At 47.8% G+C, this 14490-nt stretch overlaps 1 pseudogene; it reads right to left on the bottom strand.

Annotated features, from left to right (window-relative positions):
* Nucleotides 1-12573, bottom strand: part of LOC147972293 (disease resistance protein RGA2-like) — a 74375-nt pseudogene extending 61802 nt beyond the window's left edge.
* Between the last annotated feature and the right edge of the window lie 1917 nt (nucleotides 12574-14490).

The following is a 14490-nucleotide window of genomic DNA, read 5'->3' as shown; positions in this document are numbered from 1 at the left end:
GGTACACCGCCGGAGGCATTCATATAGAGTCATACTTTGTTCTAGTATCGAGTTGTAATCATTGAGTTGTAAATAAATAGAAGTGTGATGATCATCATTCAATAGAGCATTGTCCCAAAAAAAGAGAAAGGCCAAAGGGAAAAAAAGAAGGCCCAAAAAAAAGAAGAAAATAAAAAGGGGCAATGCTACTATCCTTTTTTTCCACACTTGTGCTTCAAAGTAGCACCATGATATAGCGAGTCTCATATATTGTGCTTCAAAGTAGCACCATGTTTTTCATATAGAGAGTCTCTTGAGTTATCACTTTCATATACTAGTGGGAATTTTTCATTATAGAACTTGGCTTGTATATTCCAACAATGGGCCTCCTCAAGTGCCCTAGGTCTTCGTGAGCAAGCAAGTTGGATGCACACCCACTTAGTTTCTTTTGTTGAGCTTTCATACATTTATAGCTCTAGTGCATCCGTTGCATGGCAATCCCTACTCCTTGCATTAACATCGATCGATGGGCATCTACATAGCCCATTGATTAGCCTCGTTGATGTGAGACTTTCTCCTTTTTTGTCTTCTCCACATAACCCCTATCATTATATTCTATTCCACCCATAGTGATATTTCCATGGCTCACGCTCATGTATTGCGTGAAAGTTTATGAGTTTGAAATTATTAAGGTATGAAACAATTTCTTGGCTTGTCATCGGGGTTTTGCATGATGAGAGCATTCTTGTGTGAAGAATATGGAGCATGACTAAACTATATGATTTTGTAGGGATGAACTTTCTTTGGCCATGTTACTTTGAGAAAACATAATTTCTTTGTTGGTTTGCTTGAAGTATTATTATTCTTTATGTCAATATGAACTTTTGTCTTGAATCTTTCTAATCTGAATATTCATACCACAATTAAGAGGATTTGCATTGAAATTATGCCAAGTAGCACTCTGCATCAAAAATTCTCTTTTTATCATTTACCTACTCGAGGACGAGCAGGAATTAAGCTTGGGGATGCCTGATATGTCTCCAACGTATCTATAATTTTTGATTGCTCCATGCTATATTATCTACTATTTTGGACTATATTGGGCTTTATTTCCCACTTTTATATTATTTTTGGGACTAACCTATTAACCGGAGGCCCAGCCCGGAATTGCTGTTTTTTTGCCTATTTCAGTGTTTCGAAGAAACAAAATATCAAACGGAGTCCAAACAGAAAAATCCTTTTTGGAACGTGATTTTGTCACCGGATAAGACCCAGGAGACTTGGACCCTACGCCAAGGCATCGGAGAGGCGGTCACGAGGGTGGGGGGCGCCCCCCTAGGGCGCGCCCCCCCTGCCTCGTGGGCCCCTCGAAGCTCCACCGACGTACTTCTTCCTCCTATATATACCCACGCACCCCCAAATGATCAGAATAGGAGCCAAAAACCTAATTCCACCGCCGCAACTTTCTGTATCCACGAGATCCCATCTTGGGGCCTGTTCCGGAGCTCCGCCGGAGAGGGCCGTCATCACGAAGGGCTTCTACATCATTATAGCCTCTCCGATGAAGAGTGAGTAGTTTACCTCAGACCTTCGGGTCCATAGTTATTAGCTAGATGGCTTCTTCTCTCTTTTTGGATCTCAATACAATGTTCTCCCCCTCTCTTGTGGAGATCTATTCGATGTAATCTTCTTCTTCTTTTTGCGGGGTGTTTGTTGAGACCGATGAATTGTGGGTTTATGATCAAGTCTATCTATGAACAATATTTGAATCTTTTCTGAATTCTTTTATGTATGATTGGTTATCTTTGCAAGTCTCTTTGAATTATCCGTTTGGTTTGGCCAACTAGATTGGTAGTTCTTGCCATGGGAGAAGTGCTTAGCTTTGGGTTTGATCTACGGTGTCCTTTCCAAGTGACAGAAGGAGCAGCAAGGCACGTATTGTATCGTTGCCATCGAGGATAACAAGATAGGGTTTATTTCATATTGCATGAATTTATCTCTCTACATCATGTCATCTTGCTTAAAGCGTTACTCTGTTTTAACTTAATACTCTAGATGCATGCTGGATAGCGGTCGATGAGTGGAGTAATAGTAGTAGATGCAGAATCGTTTCGATCTACTTGTCACGGACATGATGCCTATATACATGATCATGCCTAGATATTCTCCTATGCCCCCCGGGTCAATTCTCATCATATCAATCTCCATCACTTTAATCTTGCTTTGTTTTTACTTTGCCTTTTACTTTTTACTTTGCATCTTTATACCAAAAATACCAAAAATATTATCTCTATCAGATCTCACTCTCGTAAGTGACCGTGAAGGGATTGACAACCCCTGATCGCGTTGGTTGTGAGTAGCTATCGTTTTGTGTAGGTACGAGGGACTTGAGCATGGCCTCCTACTGGATTGATACCTTGGTTCTCAAAAACTGAGGGAAATATTTACGCTACTCTGCTGCATCATCCTCTCCTCTTCGAGGAAAACCAACGCAAGCTCAAGAGGTAGCAGATGGCAGCGTGACCCCGGCTTGGCAGGAAGGGACCTCCTGAGCCTTGGCCGCCTCGGCTGCGCAGCGTCGGGCACAGTCGATTCTAGGTCTAGCGGGGCCACGGGGGCTGACTCCTCGCCGGGGTGCCCCGGTTGGCCTCGCGAGGGCGGCTGGATCGGAAAGGTGCGGGCCTCGCCGTCATCTCCCCTAGCAGCCGAAGGCGCCGCCCCAGCGGACGGGTTCGCCCCAAGCGAGGCCGCAGAACCCTCTTTCAACCTCTTGGCCGCAGGTGCCGGCCTGGTAAAAGAGCGCAAACGTCAAGCTTCAGTGGCAGAAACCAAGCGGAGCACAAATCGAGCACTTACTGTACGTCGTCCGTGGACTCAAGCAACCTCCGGCCAAACTTGAAGCCCGAGAGCCTGCAGCGGGGGTCAGCCTTGGGGGGCCCGGAAGCAGAAGGCGCGTCAGGAGGGATGGAGCTGGCCTTGGACCCCCCCAGGGACCAAAGCAGACCCTGGGGGAACCAGGCTCGACCTGCCCTTCCTCATGACCGAGGAAGAACCCTCCCCTCCTCGCCTGGCACCGGTCTCGTCGTTGTACGGCATGGAGCGGAGGGCCTGGGACCCGCGCCGAGGGAAGGAATCCCCCCAATCCTCGCCAGTCTCCTCCGAGTCAGACGCCTCCTCCTCCACCTCTTCTTCCCCCTTCCCCCGCTGGAGCTGCCGGAGGACAAGTTCACCATCGCCAGGACCGCCAGATCTTCGGGAGCTGCCGCGAGCACCAGCCCCTCGCCGTTGAAGGTGGGCATGGCATTCACCACCTGCTCCCAATCGTCACGAAGGAACAAGGGGACGGGGGCGCCCACCGGGCTCGCCTCGTCTTCCCCAACCAAGGAATGGAGGGCCGTGGCCAGATCTTCGTCGGTCAGCGCCTCAGAGCTCAGGCGCAGGGCGGCGTCCGCTCTTCCAAGCCTCCACAGTGGGAGCGAGTGCTCCTGGAGTGGAGCCACCCGGTGCTCCAAGAACTCCCTCAGGAGCGAGGCCCCGGTCAGCTTCGCCGCCCCCAAGTTGCTTGGCTTCAGGTCCGCATTCATCCTCCTCAACACCGCCTTCGCGCGAGGGTCGACGAGCTCCACGCGGGACCATGCGTCAACGGACTTAGGCTGCCCCGTGGGCAATGCCAGACGAGGATGGAGGCGCCCGACATCCATCATGACCCACTTGCTCCGGTAGCCTTCGATCCTCTTCCCAGGCTTCGAGATAGCGTTGGAGTTGGAGTATGCAATGAATCTCGCGCATGCGGAGACTTGAGCGCCAGAAACTCGAAGGGAGAAGAAGTGGCGCAGCAAAGCCACCGAGGGCTTCACACCAACATGAGCCTCGCAATAATAGGCGAAAGTCGCCAGGAGAAGGACAGAGTTGGGGTGGAGATGCAGAGCCTGCAAGTTGTATTGGTGGAGAACGGCATGGAAGAACTCAGAGAAAGGAGGCACCAGACCCACGACAATGGCGCTCACAAAGAACGGATAGAAAGTGCTCCCCTTGCCCTCAGGCTGGTCGGAGCCGACCTTGAGCACAGTCGCCCCCTCGCTGCCCTGCGCCACCGTCATCAGGCGCGCGAGGGCGAGGTTCTTCTCCGACAAATTCGGGGAATCCAGGGCCGGCGAGTACCAAGCATCAGCCGGAGACTTGCGAGGCGCCATGGCATGCCGGATGCGAAGGACTGAGACGGATCTGGAGGATTTCGGGAGCAAGAGGAAGGAGAGCGAGAAAGGGGATCTAGGGCAAGACGGACGAGAGCAGGGCAAGTAAGCCTGGCCCGGGCATCCCCTTTTGTCAGTCGTGCAGTTGCCGAGGCGTCATGGGAAGTGCAGACGCCCACGTCCAATCAACCGCCACGCGGCGCCCAAGGCCGCAGGCTATTAGGGCCCGCGGCGCTTCGCGCTTGCCCCTTCGCTTCTTTGCTAAGCCAAGCCTGCGCGCGCCTTGGGCTCGGGGGCTACTGTCGGCGTTCTGGGAACGGGGGTCCCCAGACTTGCCTGCCTGCGGCCTGTGGCATGGCTCAAGTGGGGGCCCAACGCGGCCCATCTTCATCAGCTCAAGCCCAATACCCTCGCGAGGGGCCAAGCCTCGCGGGGCGGACGACAGGAAGCTTCCTCAAGGGCGGCCTCTTCAGGCAGGCTCGCGAGGAGGCGGAGAGATCAATGCAAGGGTACCTCGCGAGGATCTCGTGACGCAAGCCATGACGATCAAGGCCAGGCAGGCGCCGGCTTGCACAGAGTCCTTGTTTCCCCTTTGGTGCAAAGGGGGCAAGCACAGGCCAAGGCATCAGGCAAAGGTTACCATTCCGGTGCAACGAGACCAAGACCAGCTGGACGGCCGGACAGAGGTCACCATGGAGCCCAAGACAGCGTCATCACCAGTGCTTTTGGAAGCCGAAGACCACCTTTGGTCAGGATAACTTGTACTAGATGTTCCCCTTCAAAATGGCCAATTGTTGGCGCCCTTCTCGCTCAATTATTCGGGGGAGGCCCAGGGCCTCTATAAATAAAGCTAGCCACCACAGAGTAGAGGCATCTAGAAATCTGGTAGAGCCCAAGCTAAGAGGCAAAGTAGAACACATAGCCTCAGCTTAAGAACATCCCTTGCGAGGCTGTTCTTCCTCTGTACTGTTCATCACCAGCCCCAGAGGCAATCCACCACACCACACACGGGAGTAGGGTATTACACTACATCGGTGGCCCGAACCAGTATAAACCTCGTGTCCCTTGTGTTGTTCATCGTTTTCATCTTAGTTCACACGAGAGGATCGGACGTAGATCAGTAGGGGAGAGATCTCCACACGCACCCCAGTGTTGGAACCTCAAGGGTCTGCCGGAACCCGAAATCTAACATAAACGTGTCCGGCTCGGTCTCCACTCTTTCTACCTTACAATGCGAGTTACATATCAATACCGGTTTATAGCTACAGGCCTTAAACCGGTTCTGGGCCCTGGGCCTTTACACATCGTCGCCGTCTGTCTTCATGGGCTTCAAGTGTAATGAACTACTGATGAAGTTAACCCAGCCTCTCCTGGCCGGTTTACGCCTAGTAGTAATATCCCCAACACATGTCATATTTCCTGCACCCTCAACGCATCAACAGTTCAGTTATATTCTACTTCTGGTGGAGATTGGCTTCTTTAGCATTATTTTCATTCTTTACTTTTCTCAAATTGTACAGTTCTAACCTATTTGAAAGGTGCCTCAGATCTTTGAGCTCCTCGATTCCACAACCAACTTCAATATCCACAACAAAATTTGTTAAGGTATGAAGGTTGTGCAGTAGTCCAATATTTGGAGGCATTTGTTCCAAACTATCACATGCAAAAAGATAAAGGTGGATAAGCTTCCGCATAGTACTCATGCCTTCTGGTAACTGTTGTAGAAGGCTGCAACATTTAAGCCTCAAAGATTGCAGGTTATACAACGAACATATTGAATTTGGCATTCTAATAATGCTAGACATAGAAAGGTCCAGATACCGCAAATGTTTTCCATTTATGACCCGATTATGGATAATAGAAGGATCCCAGCAACACAAGACTCTTAACGATTCCAGTCCTGACACCTTCAAATTCTTGGGTAGTATTAAAGGCTTAAAGACAGTGCGGAGAGAGACGGTGTCTTTCAACGCACTCCTAACATGCTCCGCTTCAGACCATGCATATACAGTTGTCATGTGACGAACATCTTTTATCATTGCCTTTTGCTGAATTAGCTCTTCTATAGTTGCATATTCATTTGTTACATCTTTCGCTAGGTCATGCATTAAATCATGCATTTTACATCCAATTGCCTCATATCTTGTGCCAACGGAATAAAGTTTCTTTGTCTTCACATCTTGGAGGAAGGATCTTCAAACCAGATCACGAAAAATGGATTCTCCCTTCTGTGTCAAATCCATTGTGCCCTCTTCTTGAATAAAACCATTTGCTATCCATAGCTGGATCAATGTGTCCTTTTCCATCTCAAAGTCCTTGGAAAGAGAGCACAGAAGGCAAAACATTGCTTCATTTCGGCTGTCAAGTGTCGGCAGCTCAATTTTAGTATGGGTAGGATCTCATCTTTGCCTCTTATATTATCCCCAATACTGCTTTCTTCTATGGCCTCCCATTCCTGCACTAGTTGTTTGGAACTCATCAAACCACCCATCGTCTTCAGAGCAAGAGGGAGCCCCCTGCATTTCTTGACAATATGCTTGCCAATGGCGACCAACTCTGCTCGCTCCTCTACACCATTACTAAAAGATTTCTTCAAGAACAGTTCCCATGAATCATCTTCGCTTAGACATGCTAGCTTATGAGGTCCTAGCGTGCCCATTATGGACGCCACTTGCTGGTTTCGACATGTGACAACTACAACACTTCCTGGCCCACCAACAGAACAGAGCAGTGGCTTCAAATCGTCTTCCCACTTCCTCTCCTCTTCATTCCATACGTCATCAAGAACAAGGAGATACCTTTTCTGCCCAATGACTTCCTGAAGTCGCCCCCGCAACATCTCGATGGTGTCTGGCAAGTTGCATGTTACCTTGGTAGCCAATTCAATGACTGATCTCACAAGAGCAGTGGCTTCAAAGTTTTCAGAGACACAGTGCCACATGCTCAAATGAAAATGTTGCTGGACCTTGTGGTCGTTGTACACCATCTTCGCAAGAGTCATCTTGCCCAAACCTCCCATCCCAAAGATTGGCAGCACCTGCAACTTCTGATTATCTGCTGGTCGAGCAAAAGTTTCACCACCACCTCCTTGTCATCATCCCTTCCAAAAGATCTCCGCATATTCATCCAGTGCTGAGTGTGTCTGCCGGCAAGGAACCTGCGGCGGCTCCACACTGTTCAGCAGGCCAAAAGTGTTCATCTCCGTGACAAGTTCATTGATCTTCTCGAGGATCACTACAACAAGAACCCCCCTACAGCAACGCATCAATGCGTTGCCTTATGTCCATATATGCATTGCTAAGATCTACACCAACGGATTAATATGCGTTGTCGTTGGTGGCGTTGGAAGGATCTACAACAGCGTATATGCATGCGTTGGTAAACAGCGTGTAGAAGCGTTGTTAAGTAGCAACGTATAAAGCTAGAGACATACAACACTTCATATGCGTTGGTGGCGACCCTGCACACAAGGATTTTAAAATGGACATAACGAAGCATTGCAACTGACTTTAAGCTTCATTATATAGCATGAACAATTAATGAAATTTTATATATTGTCATCCATAATTATTAGGTCGATGCCCGTAGTGCATAGGAAGCACAATATAACAAACCGAAAGATCTCATATATTAAATCCACTATGTTGCATTACAAAGAACATGATCCAAAGATTATAGGTCTCATATATTAAATAAACTATGTTGCATTACAGAGAACATGGTCCAACGATTACATGAGGTGAATCTATATCTAGTAGTGGCCCAATTCTTGACCTTGCAATCAACTGTAATGTTTGAAACATTGATCCTAAAATGGCATTCTAATTATCTTGTAGTAGCTCTATTCTTAACCTTGCAATGAACATCTGAGCCATGCATCGCCAATTTATCTTGGTGATCTACAACAACAATATGAGGTGAGTAACTTACAGTTGGGAAAATCAGGCTAAGAGAGAATTAAAATTTAAATGGCCACCATACAAATGTGATTAACCAGGACATAGATTTATATATAGATGTGGGGCTAATTAATAATCTGAACAGAAAACTACTTTAACATGAATTTATTAAACAACATTGCAGATTATGCAACCTATATTCGTGTACTAATTTATTTATTTATCTTTGAGCAGCAAAACTCCAAGCACCTTTGACCTATCGGATGTGGATGTCCATTGTGAAAACTATCAGCTTGTCTTTACTATTATAAATTAATAAATTATACAAACATAGTATTATATTAACAATGAGATGAATTCAGGAACCGGCTAATGACAAATCCAATAGTACCGATTAATAGAAAATTGAACATCTCCATTTTCCAGAGGTCTCTGCACTAATTAGCTTTGCGTCACATTACTCATGTACTACTCAGCTTGGGATGATTCATTAGCCATGCTTGCTATGGTGTATTAGGAGAAAATCTCAGTGCAAACAACTTGAAAATCCTTAAATAATCTACATCAGGCAAAACTTCGTAGTTACCTGAGAACTACAAATTCACAAATTATAGTTTCCTTATCCATGAATAAGATTCTCAGAACCTGCAGAAGCAACAACATGAAAAAAGCATCATCAGATTTGGGACAGTTGGAGTTATCTCTCATGGCCACATTTTCTCTCCAATAAAACATGGCGAGGGGCAACCAAACTGAAAGCACGAAGAAGGAAAAAGTAGATCATCACCCCATCTGATCTAGTGTAGAGCACTACGTATACCATGTTATCTTATAGTTAAGAGATTTCATTTCAACACTAGCCAAATTTAAGCATACAAGGATACATCTAAACTAATTTTGAGAACCAAGGCAGTGCCTATGTAATACTGGGTACTCAAACCAAGCTTCTTGACAGACATAGCAACCAAATAGCATGTAACATCAAGGGTATCGTTAGTTAGCTATTACTTGCGGAGATGCATTTTATTACCCCGCACATGAGAGTCGCACATGGCTCCATGGACACAGCCATGCGGCCATTTCAAATAAAGATTAGATATAGCTGATTGACAGAATTATCAGGAGTGCGGGCACAATGAGACATCTAATATCCAGTTGTCAGCAGAGGAAATACTCAAGTAACCAAATATGGAGTAGTTAGTCACTAAAGAAAAATTGTGAAAAGAAAACGAACTTGAGAAGAGGTCACTTGTGTTGGTTGCAGAAACAATCCATGGTTAAGCATTTGTGTATTACACAACACATTTCCCAAAAAAACACATATACAATCCAAAGTAGCTGAGCCAAACACACATGCCATGAATTCATTTGTTACAAAGCAAAAGGCACAATATCTCCCAATTATAAATAGTAGTGCAATGGGGCAAGTGCATGCTGGTCCACATGTACTTCTATCAGGAAATTAAAGGGGCTATATGATAAATAAATTCATTAGAGGTAAGAGGAAAACAATTGAAGGAACAGAAACTGAAAGATCACAGATACCTCATTCTATATCCACTTATAATTTGAAAGAGCCACCTGAAATCAATGACCGAGGTAAAGTAATCACACAGGAAAATCAAGAAGAAGAACTGTAGGTACAAACAGTAAAGTAATGGCACTTATGATTGTTCCATGCCCCATTTAAGTTGCTAGCTCCACATGAATAAGGGTGAGCAGGAGCAAAAGGGTGATGTAAATTTTGTGAGGAATCAATTGTTGGGGGCAAAAAGTTGGAAGATTAGCTCACCAAATATGGAAAAGATGGAAGAGAATCGCTAGCTAGCACTTTCACCCCTTCACGAGGATGAGATGGGAGGAAGAACACGTTGGTGAGAGGTTTAAGGGGCTGTGGGCAAGGACATGATGGCGTAGTTGCTGCCGGCGGCGCTAGCTTGGGCGAGCGCTCGTACAGGCTAGAGGGTCTTCTCCTTGCATTACACATTCATGCATAGAAAGATGTCATGGATTGAACAGGAACAGAACACTGCAAGTCTGCACCACGAGGGGGAAGTGACAGGGACAGGGCAGCCATCTTCCGACGGCAGCGACGGCGACACAGATACATCGCCCTTCTCTTTCTTCTCCTCTTCTTAAGTTATAGGTCAGGTTAGATTGAGACGGTTCTTGACCCTAGTTTCCTGCTACATCCTAGCTAGGGCTGAATTATTCAATTCTCCTCGGTTGTTGTGGCTGTTGTGGGCGTATATTTGTTTTTTCCATTTTCCACATTTGTGAAATCCACTTAGTATTAGAGTTGATTATCAATATACCTTTTGGAGTATACTCTGCTTATTAGTAACTGTGTAATGCCAATGCAGTGAAGATTTAAACTGTGAAGCAACAAGAGAATAAGATTTTGCTTTACTATTAAATGAGAAAATATATATATACTAGCAATAATCGTGGTAAACAAACATGTGGTTGTCTAGAAAAAGCAATGTGATGATGCATTAATTGGGATCTATACGTACATTGATTCATGATTTTTTTTATAATAAGAATGTTTGTGCTTCAAATCTCTGGAGGTTTTTGGTTCGTCAATTTTTGCCCATAACCAGATTACAGCGTAACTTGAAAACGTTACTCGTGTTTGGTTTACATGGGTTGTAATCCCTTTCCATGTAATCCAATTACGTCGCTACTCACGGTCGATACCGCTCAACCCTCACCGGCAACAGTTAACGATATCAGGGTTATCCCTCCCGTTCTTTCTCGTCTCCTCAAATATGATCTCAGGCAAGGGGGCAAGGGAGGGGCCGGGGTTCGCGTGGGATGTGAGAGCCGAGAGCAGCCGAGCCAGCCAGGCGGCTCTAACTGGCGGTGTCGCTCAACCTATCTGCTGGCATCGGCGAGCCGTTCATGGCGGCGGAGCAGGAGGAGAACACGATGGTCATGGGGTGGCAGTACATTGCGTAGAGCAGCGAGCCACCGTCGACGGTAGCGCAAGAGCATCAGCAGCTGCACGGCCTTTTGGTTTTGGATTCGGTGCTTGCAGTGTTCGTGAAGACCTATGGCTGTTGTTCAGATAAAATCTTCCCCAAGTCATGAATCAGAACGAAATATTGTATATGCATACTGTTACGGTGACAAAACAAACAAAGTTGAGTTTTCGCATTCTATTTACATTGCCGGTGTATTCTGATTTCGTTACCATTTGCGTTGCCATGATCTGAACCAAACACCTCCTCTGGGTTTTGTTGTCTGCCATCATGATATAATAACTAATAATCCCTAAAAAAACTAATAATCGCTGCCAAACTCTGTATATAATCGAACAGTATTTATATGAAGGGAGTAGTTGATGCAAGGAATTCAATCCCTAAAGGGATCTGAGTAACATGTGTTGGTTGGTTCTCTTTGGGGAATAAATCGAACCGAACAAAGCCTTAAGGATACAACTAAAGAATTGCACACGTCAAAAAAAGACACAAATAAAAAATTGCAGACGCGGGAGGGACAGAACTAGACCTGCTGAACTGCTACAGTTGAGGAGGACGGGTCCGTCGGTCCTTGTGTCGTTCCTGGCTGTGCGGACGAACAACAGCAGCATCTGCATCTCCGGTCCCGCGGAGGAACGGCAGGGGCGATGCCTTCCCGACGCAGGAGGACGGACGACGACGCAGTGTGCGTCCCCGACGAGCGGAGAAATTGGCGAGGGAGACGAGCTTGGAGGAGGAACGAGGGCGAGGGGGCGCCGGCGGCGTCTGCATCTCCGGTCGCGCGGAGGAACGGCAGGAGCGATGCCTTCCCGACGCAGGAGGATGGGCGACGACGCAGTGTACGTCCCTGAAGAGCGGAGAAATTGGTGAGGGAGGCGAGCTTGGAGGAGGAACGAGGGCAGGCGGCCGAGGGGGAGGGGGCGGCGGCGGCGGTGGGAGCCTTGGCTGCTGGGTGTGCCTCTCGAAAAAAAATAGCGAAGGGAGATTTCACCCTTAGTGCGCGGGCGTTGACAGCGCAAAAAGAGATGGAGGTGGTCACGGGGAGGTTAGCGTTAAGTGGGGAAGGGGGGTTCAATCAAACAACACATTGTATTGTTGTCGTTGCTAGACATATGTTGCTATAGGGGGGTGTTTGTTGTAGTGGATGTTTCTCAGCTTCCTGCTCATAGTAAGACGGAAGAGTAGCGGGTTGTGTGACGTGAAGTGGCTGAGTACCTTGTGTGTCCTGGACACACCGTTCTAGGCTTGGCAGCGCAGCGCCTCATACTGGAAGGTGTCGAGGACGTCGTCGGCCTCATAGGCGACGGTCCTGAAGTCCTTCATCCACCTCTTGACGTACTGGTTAGTTTCGCTCTTCACCTCGGCGTCGGTCAGCTTGCACTGGACGGCCAGCAGCTGGCGCTCCAGTTTGCAGCGGTCATCGTCAACACCACACATACGGTTCACGGTCTGGACGAGGATGCTCGCGGCCTTGCTGGCCACGCCTCGTACCACAGGAAGAAGCAATGCTTCTGCCATAGTACCGTTAACCGAGTCTCAATGGTGACCAAGAAGAGATCGATGTACTCCAGTGCAGATTAGGTGAAGACTAGTTGGGCAGGCAATAATGCAGAAAGAGCTAAAGATTAGGTGAACATGGGTCCATCGGGGAAGATGAGATTAGGATTAGTATACTTTGATAGTTTTCTTTATGTCAAGTGCTCAACTCCTCCAAAAAAAGAGTGAGAATAAAAATATCGAGTGCCCCACAAAACCATTTGTTTGTGAGAGTCTAATCTTAGCTTCATCTTGACTTTGTGGAACGCTGAAGTGGTTGAACTGAGCAGCCATGGGCAATGCAGAGTTAGACTCTATTCTGCCAACTGATAACTTCCCAGTGAAATTTAAACTTTTCACTCAATTAGTGACTAACTCGCAATACATTTTCTCAACCCACGAAGTGAACTTTGTTGATTTCGCTAATGAAATCTGGAGCGATGGGTCCTTTTAGGCCTTGTACAATGGGAGATACTTAGGAGAGGTGTTTAGAGAAATAAACCAGGCTTTCCTTAAGCATCGGTGCTTATTTGTATAGGGTAGACGCTTAACTAAGCGTCTCTCCTGTAGAAATAGGCACCGGTGCTTCAGAAAAACACGGTTTATTTACGTAAGCACCTCTCTGTTATGACCGGCCTGACTTACGGCCATAGAAGGCCCACCGGGCAATCTTAGCCCACAAATTATCTTAGGTTAATTCGTATGCAAGTTATCTAGGTTATAAATATATGTTGTAAGACTCTTTTTTAGATTAAGCAATAAGAATATTATCTCTATTGCCTGGCTCTCAGAGGAGCCGGAACCCTAGCCGCCCCCTGCCTCTTGCGCCGCTGCCGCCATCTCCCTCTTCCGCGATGGTGCCCAACCGCCGGTGCGGCCGCTCATCGCCTCGCCCAGCCCCCTCCTTCCCTTACCGCTTATGCCCCAGGCCTAGCAGGGTACAATCTCCTACCAATTTGGTATCCAAAAACTTGGGTTCGATCATGTCTTCTTCAACACCATCGCCGCCGCTGCCCGTCGTCACCTCCGCACCGATGACCACCGCCCTGATGTCCTCTGCCCCGATGTCCACCGTCGAGGCCCCCACGCTGTTGGGGCCGATCACCACCGCGGGCTCCTCACCGCCGCCGGCCCCCATCACTTCCGCGCCGCCGACCACCGTCGCCGTCTTCACGCCGGAACAGGTCACCAATACCTTGCAGGATCTTGTGACGGCCGTCCAGGGACTCCATCTAAACCAGTACCACCAGTATATGGCTGGCCCGTACGCAGCTCCGCCGCCGATCGCCGCCTATGGCCACCCCCAGGGCACGCATGCATACGGCGGGCAGGCGCTGCTCCCGTTTCAGGTGGGGCTCCCAGCGCTGTCGTGGCCGGCCCAGGGCGCGCTGATACGTCTCCAATGTATCTATAATTTTTGATTGTTTCATGCTATTATATTATCCATCTTGAATGTTTATGGGCTTTATTATGCACTTTTATATTACTTTTGGGACTAACCTATTGACCCAGAGCCCAGTGTCAGTTCCTGTTTTTTCCCTTATTTCAGTGTTTCGCACAAAAGGAATATCAAACGGAGTCCAAACGGAATGAAACCTTCGGGAAAGTTACTTTTGGAATGGAAGCAATATAGGGGACTTGGAGTGCACGTCAAGGAATCAACGAGGAAGGCACGAGGCAGGGGGCGCGCCCTCCACCCTCGTGGGCCCCTCGTGGCTCCCCTGACGTATTTCTTCCTCCTATATATACCAATATACCCTAAAACCTTCGGAGAACAGAATAGATGGGGAGTTCCGCCGCCGCAAGCCTCTGTAGCCACCAAAAACCAATCGGGACCCTGTTCCAGCACCCTGCCGGAGGGGGGAACCCTCACCAGTGGCCATCTTCATCATCCCGGCG

The sequence above is a fragment of the Triticum urartu genome, chromosome 5A (assembly GCF_056163025.1).
Source record: "Triticum urartu cultivar PI428250 chromosome 5A, HENAU_Tu73, whole genome shotgun sequence".
Taxonomy (NCBI): Eukaryota; Viridiplantae; Streptophyta; class Magnoliopsida; order Poales; family Poaceae; genus Triticum; species Triticum urartu.
The sequence above is the reverse complement of the archived record's forward strand: the minus strand, read 5'-3'. Positions and strand labels throughout refer to the sequence as shown.